At 45.1% G+C, this 21349-nt stretch overlaps 1 pseudogene; it reads left to right on the forward strand.

Moving 5' to 3' along the window:
- LOC115114073 (triple functional domain protein-like) overlaps positions 1 to 21349 on the forward strand; it is a 139962-nt pseudogene that overhangs the window by 111732 nt on the left and 6881 nt on the right.

A 21349-nucleotide genomic window follows, 5' to 3' on the forward strand; every position in this document is an offset into this window, starting at 1 on the left:
GAACAGTCTGATGGGTGACAATATGAGACTATCACTTGTGAATGATGCCCAGCGTAAGGCAAGAAACAATGCATACCTTTTTTTTGCAACTTTATCAAATTAAAGTCCCACACCTTATGTAACCTATCCCATAGCATATCCAGCAACCTTTCGAGTACTTGCCCAACGCTCTAACCACTAGGCTACCTGCAGCCCCAAAAATAGAATAGGTCAACTATTGTACTATGGGGGATAGTAGATTGACAATAGGCTAGTGCTTTTGTTGTTTGTTAGGCCTACTCATCTCATTGGCTGACGAAAAGTAAATGTGGACAGTTCGTCCAATATATTCAATATGCGCCTCGGAATTGGATAAGGATGCGCACAGTTGTGAAAAAGACCCGATGAGGTGAAGGAGAGCAATGTGAGTGAGAGTTGCTTCAGGGCACGCAGGGAGAAGGGAATTACAATTATTATATTCAGCCCAAAAGGCACGTATTTTCTTAGGGGGCATTACGGCCACACAAAGGGGATGCTTCCGGGAAATTTGAGGCATTATCAAGTGCTTGTCAAATTGTGAAGGAGAGACGAAGTGTGTACAGCCTGCAAAAAAACAAACAAAGCAGAGCTCATGCCTTTTAATGCAACTTTTTTCAAACCATCATTAGATTAGCGTTATATAGCCTAAGAATGTATTAAAAATCAAATATCACAACTAAAGTTACGTAATAACTCTAAATTGAAGATATAGGAGTACTTGTTTCTTTGTTAACCGGTCAACACAGAATAGCCGCATGTGCTACACTCCCTCAAATAGTTTGGAGGGAGTTTTGTTCAATTGTATTCTTCATACTATAAAATCCTGCCATGGAAATCTAGGCAAATCTCGTCTGCTAAATAAACTAATGTAGCCCACAACCATATGGCATAGCCAGATCAGGACCTAACATAAGGATATGCTATTCAGTTCCTCTGAAATGTACTTTTCTTCACACATTCTTCTTTAGACCTGTCTAAAATAAATCATACATTTATTGTGATGGTGTAGTTTATATTACATGGATTTATTAAATGTAGATCTTCCAGAAGTCTGCATCAGTGGTTTGTAGGCTCTGTGTGGAAGCCAGGAAATGCTAAATGTGTTTAGGTTAATTAACGGTCAATTACCGTGGGACCAGCAGTTATTTGCTTGACAACCAGTGGCTGAGGGGCGCTAGAGAGCGTGCTATGGAGTAGACGTGCTTTTCTAGAGCTCCTCTCTATTTTGAAACAAATTAATATTTATCTTAACTTCTCACGACATATAACTTCAAAACAAATATGACAAAGGGAAAAGGCAACAAAAAAGGGGGCGCTAAACAAGATAATTTGAATGAGACAGACAACGAACCAATTTCAACGTCGCCGACCCACGAGGAGTTAGCTGAAGAGGCTAGCTTCCAAGAGTTCCCCACAGATCATACTCAAAGTGACATACTGGCTGCCATAAACTCACTAAGCAAGAAGGTGGACACAAGGTTGACTGATATCTCAAAGAGTATTGGGACTTTGGCCGAAACTGTGAAGGCAACTAAGAGAAGGGTGCATGAGGTTGAGCAGACAACAGTCGGTCACGAGGCCAGGCTACAGGACATAGAGAAACAGTGCGCAATGTTAAAAAATGACAACAAAACCCTTAAAGCCCGACTGGAAACGCTGGAGTTGCATTCAAGACGCCAGAACATCCAAATATGTGGCATCCAGGAGGACACTGAGAAAGGGAAACCCACTGAATTTGTCTCGGAGCTGATACTGCCATTGCTGGGGAGTGAACACTTCAAAACGGCCATCCTGATCGACCGCGCACACAGATCTCAGGCAACGAAGCCACAATGAATGGCTTCGTTGCCTGAATGGCCAACAAGGCCATTCATTGTACGGCTGTACTAGTCAAAGGTTCCCCCTGGCTAGTCAAAGGTTCCCCCTTAACTACAACAGAGCCAGGGTGTCTTTCTACCCAGATCTTACCTTGGAGGTGAGGAACCAATGGAAAGAGTATGATGAGGTACGCAACAAATGCAGGGCGACCAACATCCGATATGGATTCCTCTTCCCAGCCCGGTTTAAGGTGACAGTCGAGGGATCAACACGTACGTTTGACAACCCAAAAGAGGCCGATCTGTTCTTGTCAAGCAAGCTCCCTGGCTGAGGATACAGAACGGCTGTGTCAGCCGGCTAAATGGCCAAATACAGGCCAGGAATGTGTTTGAATTTCCTGCCTATGTCTTTTCGATCAGAAGATCAGAAATTGGGACTTATATGATAGGTGAGAAGTTGTGGCTAATATAGCATTGTTTAGCACATCATGTTTTAGCGACACTCACCCCCTAACGTGAGAGTTAAGAGTTATTTAATATTAGTTTATATGCGGAGCATCTATAGACGACGAGTTAGTTCAAGCTGTATGTCTAGACACCCTAAGGTTTGTGTGTTAGCCAAGGAGTGCTTCGTTTGGGGAAGTCACTCAGTAAAGGGACGGGAGGGGGGATGGGGTCTGTGTTTTATGTTTACGTTTATTAATACAGGTGGCATGACAAGCTCCCGCACGGCGGGACGTTTTTCTTCTGGGTTTTGTATGACAGCAACAATTTGCTCTAAAATAAGAAATGACACATAGTGACAGAGCACAGAGTAGACCAGGTGGAATAAAGATAGTCAGCTGGAACTGTAATGGTTTAGGGCATGTGGTGAAACGAGCTAAGGTTTTTTTCTCATCTTAAATCACTGGCTGCTGACATAGTGCTTCTTCAAGAAACTCATATTAAATGCTCCGCTCAGGCCAAGCTACGAGTCGGCTGGATCGGTCAGATATACCAGTCTAACTTTGATGCAAAGCGAGAGGGGTAGTAATCCTGATAAGGAAAAACATTCATTTTGTTTACTCATCCTCGATTTTAGATCCTAGTGGTCGGTGTATTATTGTGGCCGGTACACTGAATCCGAAACCAATAACCTTGGTCAATTTATATGGGCCCAACTTCGATGATCCATGATTTTTTCAAAGGGTAATTAAGGACATACCAAATATCTCGGATACAAGTGTTATTGTGGGAGGTGACTTTAACTCTACGTTAGATCCTCTTTTAGATAAACAGCTATCATGGTCACTTCAACAATCAAATGCCAGTGTCTGTCTAAATACATTGATGACAAACCTTAACATTGTCGATATTTGGAGACTGACGCACCCAACAGACAGGGATTATTCTTTATTTTCATCAGTTCATAAATCATATTCCACAATTGACTATTTTTTGTTGGACTCCAAACTAATTTCAGCAGCTGAGTCGGTTACCTATCACCCTATTCTAATTGCGGACCACTCTCCTCTGTCCATGGTGCTGATACTCGACAATATGTCAACAGGTCGGCGACCGTGGTGCTTAGACGCATACCTGTTGAAAGATGAGGCTTTTTGTCAGTATTTGAAGGAGCAGATTGCCTTTTTCCTCGGAACTAACGACACGGGGGATGTTGACGACTCCACCCTTTGGGAATCTCTAAAGGCTGTGATTAGAGGTTTCTTATACATCAGAGAGGAAGAAACGCGCCAATACTAGGCTGAGAGAAATTGAAAGAGAGTTAGGGGAACAGGAGAACATTTTTAGGACGAATTCCTCGTATAAATTCCTCGTATAAAGTCCTTGAGAAGATCACAAAGTTAAAATATGAATACAATACCATCCTTTCAAACCGGGTGGGCTCTTTACTTGCTAGAATGCAACAAAGTTATTTTGAACTGGGTGACAAACCACATAAATTATTAGCAAGACAACTAAGGCATGTACAGGCATCTAGAGCTATTCACAAAATAAAAGACAAGAAGGGTAAAATAGTAACAGATCTGCAGGATATTAATAAATCCTTTGCACAGTTTTACTCAGAGCTATACCAATCAAAATATGATGCTACTGATCCACAAACTATGGAACGCTTTCTCGCTGAATGTGAACTTCCTAAACTAGACAGGGGGGCAGCTGCTGCACTCGATGCAGGGATAACTTTAACACAGCGATAGCACCATTTCCAAACAGCAAGGCCCCTGGGCCCGTTGGATATGTAATAGAATTCTATAAGAAGTGCTGCACCAGTCTATCTCCACTTATGTTGCGAATGTTTAAACAATCCAAAGAAAATGCCGAACTCCCGCAAACACTGTATGAGGCTACAATATCATTGATCTTGAAAAAAGATAGATTCCATGGAGATGTCGACTTATCGCCCCGTGTCGTTACTCCCCATAGAAAACAAGGTGTTGACAAAGATATTGGCAAACCGATTGAAAACATACATTTCCGACATCATACACCCTGACCAGACAGGTTTTTATCCCGGGCCGACATATATACTACAATTTGAGACGCCTTTTCAACGTAATGTATCACGATCATAAGGTTGAGGTAGTGGTAATAGCTCTTGATGCAGGGAAGGCGTTTGATCGGATTGAGTGGAAGTATATGATGTCGGTTCTGGAGCACTTCGGGTTTGGAAAGGAATTTATTAATTGGATAAGCATTATTTATGCACACCCAATGGCGTCCGTGGTAACCAATCAGGAAATGTTGCAGTCATTCCGCCTGTTCAAGGTGTGCCGACAGGGGTGCCCTATTTCACCTGCTCTCTTTGCTATAGCCATGGAACCCCTTGCTACTCGCATTCAGGCATGTGCCGATATAGCTTCTGTTAAAATAAAAGACGCACAGCACAAAATTTCCCTATATGCAGACAATGTTCTTTTGTTTTTGTCCAAGCCTAAAACTTCTATTCCACCCTTACTTAACTTGATAAACACATTCGGCTCCTTCTCTGGCTACAAGATAAACTGGCAAAAAAGTGAGTTGATGCCAATATCACGGCCTGTGGATATGCAATTTCTGCAATCTACCCTGTTTAGAACAAGTTCACAAGCCTTGACATTGTAGTGACAAGAGACCTTGATCAGCTATTGAAAGCGAATTGGGACATGAAAATATATCAGCTTAACATATATTTTGGGGGGGAAAACTCTGCCTATTTCCTTGGTTGGTCGTATAAACGCTATTAAAATGGTTGTCATACCCAGGTTTCGTTACCTCTTCCAATGTCAACCCACTTTCATACCACAAAGCTATTTTAAGAAACTGGATTCAATAGTAACTCAATTTGTATGGGATAACAAGGCAGCCAGAATTTCAAAGAAGAATTTATGCAAGTACAAGATAGAGGGGGGCTTTGGCCTTCTTCACTTCAAACTGTATTATTGGGCTGCTAATCTGAACATTGTGTCTTTCTGGAGGGAAAGTTGACCTGGGATGTGACAGAATGATTTGCCTTCATGGCTTTTGATTGAGCAGGCCTCCTGTCAACGTTCCTCACTCCCTGCACTTGTTAATAGTCCATCATGTGTGAAAAAATCCACTTATGACTCTAACCCAGTCATTTGTCATACTCTTAGGATCTGGAAACAGATGAGGTATTTTCTTAACATACCCACTGTTTACATAGACAGCCCAATTTGCCTGAGTCATGCTTTCCATTGGATGATGTAGTGTTTTCACAATGGATGGAGATGGGGCTCACAACAATTGGTAATCTATACATAGATGGTCAGTTAGCTTCATTTCAACAATTACAGGGAAAGTTCAACATGCCAACAACACATTTTTTCAGATACCTCCAAATCAGGAATTTCTTAAGGACACATATCCCACAGTATGGCATGAAGCCAAATAGTCCTACATTAGATAGCTTGATCCTTGTCAAACCCCATTCAAAAGGGTCGGTTTCTAGACTGTATGATGTGCTACAGGCCCACATAGAGGTATCCACAGACACCATTACAAGGGCTTGGGAACAAGAACTTGGGTCAGAAATCTCAGATGAGGACTGGGTAGAAGCTCTCAGGAATATAAACCACAGTTCAGTGAATGCCAGACACAACCTTGTACAGTTTAAGGTGATACACAGGTTACATTACTCAAAAGTAAAACTGCATAAAATATTCCCGGACACCTCTCCACTGTGTGAGAGGTGCAAGCAGGATGAGGGGACGTTGATCCACTTATTCTGGACATGCCCTAAGTTACATGCTTACTGGGCTCTCATTTTTGATTACTTATCTAAAGCCTTTGATAGAGTTCTAGCCCCAGACCCATTGACCGCTCTGTTTGGTACAGTTGATGGGAATAACCAGGAAGGGAAAGCAGTCTCTTTGTACTCTCTTAGCCAAAAGGCTTAAATTGCAATTTTGGAAATTGGAGACTGTACCTACCTTTGAAATGTGGTTACGGGATTTAGGGAATGTAATACATATGGAAAAGATTCGATACAATACCTCCAATAGAAGTCCAGTGTTTTACAAAATATGGCAGCCGATACTGGATAAATGGGCTAGTCCCGCTTCATAACTGGGTTGAGGATCTGCTGCTACTCTGTGCTGTACTCCACTCAATATTTACTACACTGCTTGTAATGACTATGTGCTGTCTTCTTATACACGTACCACCTAATAGGATGTTGTTTTATTTTGTGTATGTGTGAGTTAAGGTTTGTTTTGTCCTCTAAATTGGCCGTCCCATTCAACAGTACAATCAATGTCATTGTTTGTATTGCTGTCTTTTAAAAAACATTTTTTTATTGGAAATTAATAAACATAATTATTTAAAAAATAAATGTAAAAAAAGACAATCAACGGCTGACGAAATTTCGTGACCGCCACAGCCCTAATTGTGATGCAATCATTTCCATGGTAATGTAGAATATTAATTAATGATGTGGCTCATGGGACACTTCCTGCTTTTACTTCCTGTACATTCTGAAGGGAAAAGGAAACCGCACACTGCTCTTGATAGTATCACCGATCTTTAATAACTTCCTGTACATTCGCAATGTTTGCCATTCCAGCCATTATGCCATCATTGACTTGATTGGGGACACCTGTTCTATTTATATGGCAGCACATGCAGCCAGGAGTGGGGGAGAGGATCATTTTTGTTGTTGTTAGAAAATAAATAATAATAAATATTATTATTATTTATTTTTTGCTATTGGAACGTTTATTATTGGCTGGCCAATAACCATCATCCAAAATGACGACAGCCCTACTCCTCACCACCACTCTGTCTCATACTCATACTGCTGATAGTGACCTGAAATGTACTAAGCAGACAGGGATACCATATTTACATGTGTTTGAACGTACTGTATGTGTCATGCCAGAACCTATTGTGTCTCCTAATCCCTGGGCTTTAGCTCAGTGGGCTCACATAATCACAGCAGGCCCGGGTTTGGGACAGATGGCAGTAGTGAGCTCAGTGACTGAGGTGACTGATGAAAGACCCCTAGCGGGAGAACAGAGGTCACCGCAGTGCTTATTTTCCTACCCACTACCCAGAGACGGAATGCATCCCAAATGGCACTCTATCCCCGATATAGTGCACTACCTGGTCAAAAGAAGTTCACTAAATAGGGAAAAGGTTGCCATTTGGGACACAGAAACAGTGTCCCACAGGGGGCATGTCTGTGATGTCTGGGGTTATTTTACAGCCTGCTGAATAAACAATGGACAGGAATGTGTCAAGGCTGTTAAATCTTCTGTTAAATCACTGTCTACGTCTACGAGGACACGCAAACCTCTCAAACCAATATTATATCAAACCAATATGATATCTTGCCCCAGGACACACTTCAAATTTAGCTAGTGATGCTGCTTTGTAGCTGTGACAGGACTGTGAGATCAAATAATCATTATTGTCCCTGAGGGGATATTGGTCTTGGGCATCTTTGTCTCAACCACACAAAAATACATGAATACAAATACAATATTAAAAGAGAAGTTATGTTGTGTTCACTGAAAATAGTTTTAGTGTCCCAGTCTTTCTCCTTCATACAGTATATGAGACCCCGTAGCCCACTTTCTGAGGTGATTGATGGGCTGCCCGCAGCCTGTGAGAGCTCTTCAGACCTATATAGCGCTGTTACACCAGGGGTCAGGCCCCTTGCATGTCTCTGTCCTGTTTGCTCAATATGTGGAGTGGATACACACTCATGTGTAGAACTGTGCACCAGACTGAGTTTTCCCCCCTGCCACTAACCCACTGGCTGACAATGGAAGAGTTCAAAGCAGTTGATTTAAATGTGAGAGATATACTATAACTGTACCCTTTTAGCCAGCTAGACGAGACAATATGGACACAGAGTAAGTTGTTTGTGGGTCTCCTTCAATGTAATCACACTGATACACTTTGCGACAGCTCTGTACAGTATTAGAGGGAAGGAAAGTTTTACTGGGCACCGTGGCATGAGTGTACTTCCCTCAGGTAAGTAGAGGGAAGGTGGGCCTGTGGGGAGGGACACACTGAGCCCTGTCTCTGTGGTGTACTAGAAGGCTAGGTTTGTTCAGGTGGAGATTTGATGCCTGTTTCCTTCCTCCTCTCAGAATGGAGGATGGGGCTGGGTACGGCTGGGCTGGCCTGGAGGTGTCTGCCTAGTGTGTCTGGCAGAGTCTGCTGTACACATCCAGTGTTACTGTAACACATGGTCCTGCTAGCCTTCTACTGCTCCACTTGGTCGATAGGACCCTGAAGCATGACTGAAACAGCCCGTAATGGCTCCTTCCTTTATGTCAGTAATATTGTGACACATTTGATAAATGGAGTCAGGTTTTCATGGTATTTTGCTATGAGTTATTTATACGTTTCTTGAAAGCCCTCGGTTCTCCCCTGCAGACGTAGAGTACAGGGCTGTGTGAACACCTCATCTTCTCAGGCTCTCTGGCTCGGACTCCCACAGCTGGGTTAGACCGAGAGTAGAGTGAACACATGCTTTATATCAGCAGGATATTGCACTACAATATATAGGTCTCCTGAAGCCATTTTAACTAAGGACTGTGATCCCCCTCAACCCCCACATCCACCCCACCCTGTGACACACATGTTCACTGTCACGAAAGACCCACATGTGAAGTGTCTATCAGAATATACTGTAACTACATACAATGCTATTCCCCACAGAGTGAAAAGAGGAGAGGAAAGGTGTTTTTTCAATTTCACGTCTTTTATTTTCAAATCAGTTGAATGTATTTTTAAAGAAATGCAGTGTCCATAAACAGGTCTTGAGGTATTGAGACATTAGTTGGAGTTGTCAGAGCAGTCAGAGAAGCGCAGGGCATCCCTTTTGCTCTTGTCACCAGCAGCCTCCTGCTTGCCGTACATTGTCTTCTCCATGGTCCTCTTCTTCCCCATGCAGCTAAGAAAGGCACAAGACAAAACGTACCAATCAGTGTGGTCTATTAATACATGTTGCTATGAGATGAACATTTTAACCTTCAATTTCATCTGATATGGAAGTGAGTTCTGGCCCTTATCTATAGTTGACATGATCTATTTTCGGTTCCAAGCACCCTATCATTTAGTTACGCATGAGGCTAAGAGTTGAGACTGACCTGATGAAGTCCTCCATGGCGTCGAGGCGCTGCTCCATGCCCTCCATCCTCAGCAGGACCTTCTCCTGAAGCTCCATCATCAGCATAGCCTTGTTGCTGTCACCTTTAGCCTGGCACTGGAGCAGACCTCCCTTCCCTTGGCCTTGCCTTGTCCACTTCCTCCTGCTGAGCCACAGGCAAACCAAGCAGATGACCAGAAAGGCCCCCCCGAGGACCAGCATGGTGCAGTCCACTTCAGGCATGGTTATGGAGTCCAGGATGGATGTGTTGTACTCCTCCTTTCTCTCCACCACATGTCTCAACTCGTCTGGTGTCATATCCATGCCAACTCTGGACCAGGTTGGGAGTTTGCAGTGCTCCACGCCAATGTCAATGCACACCATCTTGAGAAGAAGTAAGGCCGAACGTGAGGATGAAGTAGCCCCAAATGGATCCTGGGCTTATTTGCTCCTGGGCTCTTTGTAGGTCTAGAGATGTGTCAGTCTGATCCAACCGTGTCTGAGGAACGAATGAAGGCCTGGGAAAGTGTCAGTCTCAGATCACCCTCAGCAGTCCAATTGTGACATCATTTGAGTGTCATTTGACATCATTAGACTGTCATGATGTCACAATCCAACCCCGTCTGAGAATCAGAGCCTGAGCCAATGAAATGCAGCCCCCGACCATCTCAGAAAACCTATTGTGACATCATAAAGCAGTCAAATGACACCTTGAATCATTTTGTGAAAATGGCACCCTTGCATGCACATCAAAACGATTGTAGCAAATATAGTGCCATTTGGAATGATGAATTACAACTGTCTATTCAAACACGTCTTAAAACAACATAGTCCAACATAGTATCAAATACATCTGGAACTGAAGGGAAGGTTATTAACTCTATTCATACACTGTCTTTCATCTGGCGCACCATTCAGCCTGACTTGTTTGCGCAACATTTTGAAACAGTATGGAAGTAATTTACTGTGCTATGGCTTTAGGAAAACAGCTGTAGAGACTTCATGAAATCATCCATGGCCTGGCTTGAGAACATCTCCTGAGATTGCTCTTGGCTGCTAAGAGAAGCCCTTTCGACATGGCCATGGGTGAATCCTCCCTTTGACCTAAGTCTCACTGTACAAATGAAAAAGAAAAGTCACACACTCCTCTCTCCTTGCTGAGACCCACTCTACCATATACGATGCACTAGTGCAGCAGCACCCTGTTCAATCTTTGTATCAGCAAGAAAATGCGTGTGTGATCAGTCAATGCCAAAGGCCTGATCAGTACATGATAATCATGGGGTCAATTCAGAACCATCACCTTCTATCCCACTCTGATTTGTATAGGATTGTTAGAGATTTCTCAGGTCATATGTTGTTGTTTTGAATTGATTCATTTCTCAGTGTTAGAAGTTCTAAGATTCTTTAAAAGGCCTGTCATCTTTTCTCATGGCAGCATACTGTAGGTACATGTTATTTTTACTGAGCGAGTGGTGCATTGTTGGGGAATCCTGACCCTTCCAGGATGGTCATCATGCCCTGTCAGAAGCTGTTGTGATTAGACCAGATCAGTAGGAGGATCTGGTAACACAGAGTTCAGTTCACTGAGAGATAGAGCCAACCGCTGAGAACACAGAGGTCACCTCACTGGTCACTTTACTCTACTGCCGTCAGTGTGCTAAGAACCCGGCCACACAGAGACAGAACCAACCGCTGAGAACACAGAGGTCACCTCACTGGTCACTTTACTCTACTGCCGTCAGTGGGCTAAGAACCCGGCCACACAGAGACAGAAGAAACACATGGAGAATGCACTACATATCCATCTATTCATCAGAAGTTCAGTTCGGTCATCTCCGTCAACATACGAGGCGAGCCCCTATAGACAAACCTTTGGCTCAACCTGTTTTTGAAGGATACAACATTTCTGTGAAGCCGGGACCTGGGCAATCTATCCACCCTGAGTAGCATCCCTCAGTTTACATCAGCAGAAGCACCCCACACTGCACCACATTTAAACCCACAGCCTCAGCCAAGTCCTCTCCCACACCTCTCAGGGGAGATATAACCACAGGAGAGGGAGGTGGTGGGCATTCAGCCTAAAGTAGATGCGCACACACACACACACAGAATAGCTTATGCAACTTTTATATAATGTTGAGTATGCCACGGTTTTTAAAATGAGGATCTTCCAGTTCACTTTCATAGGAGGAATATCTATCGATAGACACTTCAGTGCAAAGGGTGGACACGCAATGTTAGGATGCGATGCTCCACTCTAACCATCATGTACTAAAATGGAATGTCTGAGTATATATACATAAAGAATTATGCCTCCTAGGTAATGAAGTACCTTGCAAAAGTGCAACTAATCTCATTGGTACCTTAATAGCTGAATTCAGATCCATTCCCAAGATACTGTGCACTGACTGACCTCTCCTTCTCTCTCTTTCTCTCCCTCTCTCTCTCTCTCTCTTTCTCTCTCTCCATGTCTCTCCGCCTGCAGACACCCTGTCTGTGTCCAGTAACGATGCCATCCAGCCTGGCACCAGCCACACCCTGGGCTTCCACAGCTCCCCAGGGCCCAAGCGACCGGGCAACACGCTGAGGAAGTGGCTGACCAGCCCAGTGAGGCGCCTGAGCAGCGGCAAGGCCGATGGACACGTCAAGAAGCTGGCCCACAAGCACAAGAAGAACCGCGACGGACGCAGCAAGAACGCAGACTCTGCCGGCTCCCAGAAAGACTCGGACGACAATGCCGCCACGCCACAGGACGAGACCATCGAGGAGGTCCGTTCGATTGGTCACCTCTATCACTCATATATCACTTCCTTTCTTTCTCTTTTACATGATCTATTCAACATTAAATCTCTCACTAATTTCCTTCTCTCCTTTCTTTTGAGCTGATTGTGTTCTATGTAGTTGTAAGCTCTGTTGTCGTTGTCCCTCTACAGAGGATGAGGAACGAGGGGCTGAGCAGTGGGACTCTGTCCAAGTCCTCCTCCTCTGGGATGCAGAGCTGTGGGGAGGAGGAGGGAGAGGAGGGGGCTGATGCTGTACCCCTGCCTCCCCCCATGGCCATCCAACAACACAGCCTGCTGCAGGCTGACTCTCAGGACGACAAGGTGAGACAGATACACACACACACACACACTTAACAGGCCTCCATGAGGTTTAGTTAGAGTATATCAAAGAGGGGACAATCATCTTTCCTGTAAGATATTTTGGAAAATAAAAAGAAACATTGGTAAATCAATGAATGTATTGATTTTAGACTAGTTTGTCTGAAAAGGTAGATATTTTATACCTATGCAGTTTAGCTTCATTCATTCATCATCACAGAACAGTTATTGTAACTAGAGCGATAGGCGTTTCTTTGACACTAATATCATTTTCTCTTCTTAACTTTGCTTTAACTTTACCATAGCATTATGTTGATTTTTGTTCTGCCTCTGTTTTGTCTCAGTTTCCGTACCTCTCCATGTAACTGCCTACGCTCTAGTCACACTCCCACATCCAACCAACCAACCCAGTCTTTATTTTACTTCCCATCCATCCATCCTGTCATGCTATCTCCTCACCCTCGTACCTCTCCATGTAACTGCCTACGCTCTAGTCACACTCCCACATCCAACCAACCAACCCAGTCTTTATTTTACTTCCCATCCATCCATCCTGTCATGCTATCTCCTCACCCTCGTACCTCTCCATGTAACTGCCTACGCTCTAGTCACACTCCCACATCCAACCAACCAACCCAGTCTTTATTTTACTTCCCATCCATCCATCCTGTCATGCTATCTCCTCACCCTCGTACCTCTCCATGTAACTGCCTACGCTCTAGTCACACTCCCACATCCAACCAACCAACCCAGTCTTTATTTTACTTCCCAGCCATACATCCTGTCATGCTATCTCCTCACCCTCGTACCTCTCCATGTAACTGCCTACGCTCTAGTCACACTCCCCCAACCAACCAACCAGCCCAGTCTTTATTTGACTTCCCATCCATCCTGTCATGCTATCTCCTCACCCTCGTACCTCTCCATGTAACTGCCTACGCTCTAGTCACACTCCCCCAACCAACCAGCCCTGTCTTTATTTTACTTCCCATCCATCCTGTCATGCTATCTCCTCACCCTCGTACCTCTCCATGTAACTGCCTACGCTCTAGTCACACTCCCCCAACCAACCAACCAGCCCAGTCTTTATTTGACTTCCCATCCATCCTGTCATGCTATCTCCTCACCCTCGTACCTCTCCATGTAACTGCCTACGCTCTAGTCACACTCCCCCAACCAACCAGCCCTGTCTTTATTTTACTTCCCATCCATCCTGTCATGCTATCTCCTCACCCTCGTACCTCTCCATGTAACTGCCTACGCTCTAGTCACACTCCCCCAACCAACCAGCCCTGTCTTTATTTTACTTCCCATCCATCCTGTCATGCTATCTCCTCACCCTCGCTGCCCTATGTTTTTCTAGGACTATTGTTGCGGATGTGACAAATACTCCATTTGCTGTAGTTAGTGAAGTTTGACTAGAACTGACTGACTACCCCTTTAAAGACCTGGCCTTGATTAGTCTGTTGCTATTGTTTAGCCAGACTAGCTATGCTTGTGACTGGCCTGTTGCCTGGTTTACCCCTGTTGTAATGGAGTATTTAAAAGCACACGTACATTGTTCAGTCATATGCTCCACTGTGGTGCCAGTGCTCAGAAGCTTGCTCCAACCAACCCCAACCCCCACCTCGTCCCCTGTATCCTCCATGCTAGCCTGGCCCCCATTAGACCCTTATTTGGCCCCGATTAGGGAGACCACACCCATTTGGAATGCTGGGCGGTGTCAAAACAAGTCAATGGTGAGCTTCTCTAAGAAATGAATGTATGTTGCGGTGATGTCATCATGTGCTGTAATATGTAGAAACATATTTAATACAGTGACAAATACTTTACTGAAAATATTAATCAAATGTAGATTGTAAACATCACTGTAAAGAGTAAGATGGTAAGACCCACCCATCCAAATGTTTTTTAAATATTTTTTTTAACTTAAAACTATATTTTTGGTTAAGGGCTTGTAAGTAAGCATTTCACTGTATAACACCTGTTATATTTGGCGCATGTGACAAATAACATTTGATTTGATTTTAATATTAAACCATACACACCTCTCTCTCTCTTTCTGTCTCTCTTTCTCGCTCTCACACTTTCTTTACTTTCTCTGGTTCTTTCTTTCATGTTCTCTCTCTCGCTCTCACGCTCTCTCTACTTTCTCTGTCACTCTCTCTCACGCTCTCTCTACTTTCTCTGTCTCTCTCTCTCACGCTCTCTCTACTTTCACTGTCTCTCTCACGCTCTCTCTACTTTCTCTGTCTCTGTCTCTCACGCTCTCTCTACTTTCTCTGTCTCTCTCTCTCACGCTCTCTCTACTTTCTCTGTCTCTCTCTCTCACGCTCTCTTTCCTTTCTATGTCGCTGTCTGTCTCTCTCTGTCACTGTCCCTCTGTCTCTCTCCCTCCCTTGTAGGCGGCCTCTCGTCTATCGGGCCGACCCAGTAGTTCAGAGACACCCAGTGCAGCTGAGCTGGTCAGTGCCATCGAGGAGCTGGTCAAGAGTAAGATGGTAAGACCCAGCTATCCATCTGTCTACCACACCGCTGTCATTTACGCACACACACGCACAGACACGCACTGCCAGCTCAGCTCAGGCCAGTCTGGTGCCAGGGTGAATGTGTGACGGTGCCATGGCCCACCAGTCATCTGTGAACCATTTGAGTCACCACACCAACTGACTGTTTCTAGACACAAGACCTGGCATAGCACATTAATGCTGCCAAACTTTGTCACACCCTCATAGCAGCAACACCACTGCTCTCTCTGCTAGCACAGTGATTGTATGGAGAAGCTCTGCTTACTCACTGCATGTGCACAATGAATATACAGTAAGCTCTCTCTCTCTCTCTATCAGTCCCTGGAGGACCGTCCCAGCTCTCTCTCTGTGGAACAAGGGGACAGCAGCAGCCCCTCCCTCAACCCCTCTGACAACTCCCTCCTGTCCTCCTCCTCCCCCATCGATGAGATGGACGAGCGCAAGTCGGGTTTCCTCAAGAGACGCCAGTGAGTTCAGTTTCACTTCGCAACGTCTCATACGTAGAAATAGAATGACTAGAAGGGTCCCCCTCATTCAAGCCAATGAGGCCGTAATGGGTGGACCGGTGAAGGGCCCTTTCTAGTCATTCTATTTCTAGGGTCTCACAGCCTACAATATGCCCTGAGCCATCAGATAAAACTGTCCTGTGGTGGTCTAGTTAAACAATCCCCTCATTGTTTACTTCACCTCTCTTCCCTACAGCTATGTGTTACTGGAGCTGGTGGAGACAGAGAGGGACTACGTGAGAGACCTGGGTTCAGTGGTGGAGGTGAGAACACCTTGTTTCTTATTTTACTGTAGGCCCATAATCATTGACTCACTCCTCTCCATCACACTCTGTTCACGTTCTAGACTTGGTCAAAGTGCTAGGTCCCGTCCACAAAACAATCCCTAATCCTTACGACCCCTAGGTTCTCCATATGAATCTAAATGAGCTGAAGAGGTATAAGCAATATGGTAACAGCTCCACCTTGCCCTCTAAACATATACATATCAGATCACCACAAGTGCCCTAAGGGGCAGAGGTTGTTTGTGGACAGGGCATTGGAATAGTATTGGCTGAATTTGGCACTGTGTCTAGTCCTGTGGTCACCTGAATGTCTTATCTCCCCTTCAGGGCTACATCAGCAAAATGAAGGAGGACGGCGTGCCAGACGACATGAGGGGAAAAGACAAGATAGTGTTTGGGAATATCCACCAGATCTACGACTGGCATAGAGAGTAAGACGAGAATAGGACCTACCTACAGCACTAGCGTTATTATTAGATTTACTTTTATATTAGTGTATTTCTCACAATACTCTTCTCTGATTGGCCACAGCTTCTTCCTGGGAGAGCTAGAGAAGTGCCTGGAGGACCCTGATAGGCTGGCTCCCCTGTTCGTCAAACAAGTAAGAGAGATTTGATGGTTTTCATTGGCCAAAATATACCATCAGTAGTGGATGTCACTGTGCTGTACATCATAACAAGGTTAGTGCTAAACCCTAACCTTAACCCCTAATTTAAATGTGAAATTAAATGGGGTAGGGACATCCCAAGGACCATAATACCACTTTCTCACCATTTCCCTTGTTTTGTTTCCTTGTTTTCCTGCTAGGAGCGACGGTTACACATGTACATCGTGTACTGTCAGAACAAGCCCAAATCAGAGCACATCGTGTCTGAGTACATAGACACTTACTTTGAGGTAAGAATACACACACTCCCTCCACAGATACCCCGCATGTGGGTTTATTCCAGTCTCTCGAACGGAGCACATATTTCATCATAAGAGCCACATTGTTTCCTGTTCTCATACCTTGTGTTATATTTTTATGCAGTCCTTTGTTTTTTCTGTGTGCAAATAAATCTAATGGCTCCCTGTATATTTTAGGAGTTCAAGCAGCGTCTGGGCCACAGACTCCAGATCACTGATCTTCTCATTAAGCCTGTGCAGCGCATCATGAAGTACCAGCTCCTGCTGAAGGATTTACTTAAGTTCTCCAAAAAGGCTGCAGTAGATACTACTGAGCTGGAGGTAAGAACTACAATCTGGGTTTGATTTGATGGCCTTCCACCCCTAATAACATGGACGAGCATTAATATTGGTCTGGTTTTGTTTTTATCTAAAAGTTATACTTGTTATAAAGCTGTGATTATGTTTTCTTTCCCTCTAAAATGGTGTTTTCTATCTTCTCTCTTTCTCCCAGAAAGCGGTGGAGGTCATGTGTGTTGTGCCCAAAAGATGCAACGACATGATGAACGTTGGGCGTCTCCAAGGCTTTGACGTAAGACTCACGGGCTTTGTCTTCTTCAGGGAATAGAGAATGAGGTCTTTCAGTTCGATCTGGCTCAGTTTAGAAGGTCACAAATTTTCCAAAATGGATTACTTGAATTTGATTTCAACCGTTAAGTCACATGGATCATATGATAAATGGGAGAAGGGCTTGGGTTTGCTCTCTCTCTCTCTCTCTGTTTTCTGTTTTGCCTGTTTTTTTATATCAAACTGACAGTAAAAGTGTGAACAAATTTGATTAGAGTTATTTCCTGATAGTTTCTGATTCAAAATACAATCTACACAGGACCTTCTAATCAGCAGGTTTGCATGTGTGGGATTTTTGGCTTTCCATGCTGACATCACCATGCGTAAATTGGTTAATAGACCAATAACAAAGAGAGTTCCAAACCTCTCTGCCAATAACAGCTAGTTTTCCCCTCCCCACTTAGATGACTCCTAGACACTTTAGCTAAATTCTTGCATGAGAAATAGTGTTTTGCTAAAAGCTACTTTTGCCCATTTGAATGGAAATCTATTACAGTATGGTACTTACCCAGAAATAATTTGATATGGATATAAAACGGCTGCATTGGGCCTTAAACCTTTATTTAACCAGCCAGGCAATACATTGGTATTCCCCCATTCAGGGCAAGATTGTGGCCCAAGGCAGACTGCTGCTCCAGGACACCTTCATGGTATCAGATCAGGACGGGGGGCTACTCACAAGGATGAAGGAGAGGAGGGTCTTCCTCTTCGAACAGATCGTCATCTTCAGTGAGCCCCTGGACAAGAAGAAAGGCTACTCCCAGCCGGGATACCTCTTCAAGAACAGTGTCAAGGTATGGGGCATCGATCGTGATCATCTCCCTTAATCAATCCACTTAGATCATATTACAGTGGATGTATTTTTGGGGTGTGGACATTGCTGGGATAGTAATTGCCCTAAGGGCCAAAATCAATGGAATAGTTGTCTGATTCTGAAAACACTCACATCCCCTCCTCTCCCCTGTATCTTGTGTGTGTGTGTCCAGGTGAGCTGGCTGGGCCTGGAGGAGAGCACAGACGACCCCTGTAAGTTCACCCTGACCTCCCGGTCATCCAGTGGCGGTGTGGAGACCTACGTGATGCACTCAGCCAACCCTGGAGTCAGCCAGATGTGGGTCCACCAGATCACCCAGATCCTGGAGAGCCAGCGCAACTTTCTCAATGGTAAAAAAGACACATCACGGATCATCTGTGTAACTGTGTAGTGATATTATGCTAGCTTCTCCCAGATGATTACGATGTTTCATCTGTCTTCCTGTGTAGTCATCCGCTCCATAGAATGTATCAACATTCTGAGAAAATAAGTGTTTAGAACACAATAATATGGACTACAGCATGATGTATTGAAATGCAAAATGCCAAGAATGTTTTTATATTTTTGTTTCATAGCTAGACAGTGTGTACTCATACCACTGAGGTGACTCTTTCTCTCTGTCTCTCTCTCTCTCTTTGTGTCCCCCAGCACTGACATCCCCTATAGAGTACCAGAGGAACCACGTGGGTGCAAGTGGACCAGGCCTGGGGGCCCCCAGCAGCAGCAGTGGCCTGGCAGGAGGCGGCTGCAGCAGCTCCACAGTTGGCCCTGGGAGTAACTCTCTGTGTGGCCCCCAGAGTCGCCGGCCCTCGCGCATCCCCCAGCCCTCCTCGCGTATCCCGCAGCCAGTCCACCACCCTCCGGGCTCTAACGGCCCGGACAGAACAGCAGGTACGTGGTCCCGACAATCCCCCTCCACCTCCCCCTCCTCCCAGACCCCCTGCCCTCCTGACCATGCAGAGGGGACCTGGGGCCCCAAGATGTCCCCAAGATGCGAGTGCTGGAGGGTCCCCGGCCCCACAGCAGAACCAGCAACAACAGCAATGGCAAGTCCTTTGGCGTTGCTGAGGGCAGCTTCAAGGAGAGCTACCCTGGGGAGGACCCTCAGACTCCCATCCCACGGCTGGCTGTGGCCCCTCTGAATCTTGCCAAGCCTCGGGTAGGGACGGTCTCTCCACTGACCTGTCCCATAAAGGAGGAATTCATCCCGGGCAGCCCAGCCCAGAAAGGCTCCTTTTTCTGGTCCACCGCGGTCCCAGCCTCCCCAGCTAGCCGACCTGGCTCCTTCTCCTACCACAGTGATAGTGGAGACTCGACCCTGGGCCACAGGGAGAGCCACAGCCACCGCCACTCTACCCACAGCAAGGATATAGACCGCATGAGCACATGCTCCTCCACCAGTGAGCAGTCCGTACAGTCCATGCAGAGCAACGGGGTAAGAGCCCTACTCAAGTCCCAAGCTTCTGTCCGGCTTAGTCCCTACTAAACTTACTGGCTGACCAGAAGTTCTCCTGGGTCATCTGAACCACAAGTGCATACTAAACTATCTAAGTACACTAACTTGCCTATTTGTGTGAGTTTTCATCCTTCCTGCTGTCTTTCAGACTCTACTAACAGTGTGTTTTTGGTTGGTACAGCAGCTAACTGCTGCAGTAACTCAGCTTGCTGTACTGTATGTTGGTGTCCTCTCCTCTCCCTTGGTAAGTGTTTCCAGTATGACTCTCTGCCTCTGCTTCCCTAACTTCACACACCCAGCTCTGTCTTGGCTCTAACATTTTCTAGACATGACCTGAGTTTTTGCTGTCCCTTTGCTTCAGGCTATTGTGGTCTGATCTGAAAAACCATCGAGGCATTTACTGGGTTAAATGCAAATGAATGCTGATATAATGGAAGATTAATATTTGACTTCACCTGCCTGCAAGGAGAGGAGCTCTGATGTAAAAAGAAACGTTTGCCGTCTCTCCTGTTTTCTCTTAGCTCTTGCTCTGACCTTGCTGCTTCGTTTCTGTCTTGGTTCTGTGGGACTGATGACACATCCTTGTTCCCGTTCTCTCCTTGCCTTGCCCCTGAATACATTTGACTCGCACCAAATGCATTTGGCCTCACTTCAAACTTTATTTCAGGCTCTCTCTCCTGAAACTGTTTCCACTCTACTCTCAATGTCTTTGAGAGACACCCACTCCATGTTAACTCTACTCTGTCTCTCTGACTTCTGGATACTTTGTCTTCGCTTCTACAAATGAGAAGGTCTAGTTATGAGATATGTAGGAATCAGATGTCACTCTACTTTGAAATTAGTCCTTCTTTGTGTATGAGCTCTAGCATATAAACAGCTGAACAACATGATGCTCATGTGCTGTCAAATCAGTAACATTTGAATTTATTTAGTCTTTTAGAGTCATTATCACATAATTCTGTCTGTCTGCCTGTCTGTCTCTCTCTCTCTCATCCACCCCTGCCTCCCCCTCCTCCAGAGTGAAAGCAGTAGCAGCAGCAGCATCAGCACCATGCTGGTGACCCAGGACTACGTGGCCCTGAAGGAGGATGAGATCAGTGTTTCCCAGGGTGAGGTGGTCCAGATGCTGGCCTCCAATCAGCAGAACATGTTCCTGGTGTTCCGGGCTGCCACCGAGCAGGGCCCTGCCGCCGAGGGCTGGATCCCCGGCTACGTACTGGGTCACACCTCCACCATCATCCCCGACCTCCCCGAAGGAACCATCAAGTAAGAGACCGACACTGCTGCTACTCCATGTACCAACTTGAATGAATTAATGAAAAGCTTAATCATCCCAAAGACATTTCCATTTTCACATCATGAGCTCTGCAATCATAAAAGTGAAACGGTAGACAAAGATGTAGAAGTCACAAGTTAAACTTTTCTCTTCCTTTCTTCCTTTTTCTTTCTCTCTCTCTTTTTTCTCCTTTCTTTCTCGTTCTCTTGTCTGGAGCAGAAAGTCATCCTCGTGGCACACAGCACTCCGCATCAGGAGAAAGTCTGAGAAGAGAGACAAGGAGACCAGGAAGGAAAATAAGATGGAAAACGGCTATCGCAAGTCTCAAGACTGTCTGACTAATAAAGTTTCTGTAAAGGTAGAGTTGATTTGATAATCACCTGTATGGCTGTAAGACTTAAAGCCCCTCTACATTAACCTCGGTATGGCTG

Source organism: Oncorhynchus nerka, linkage group LG3 (assembly GCF_034236695.1).
Source record: "Oncorhynchus nerka isolate Pitt River linkage group LG3, Oner_Uvic_2.0, whole genome shotgun sequence".
NCBI classification, from domain to species: Eukaryota; Metazoa; Chordata; class Actinopteri; order Salmoniformes; family Salmonidae; genus Oncorhynchus; species Oncorhynchus nerka.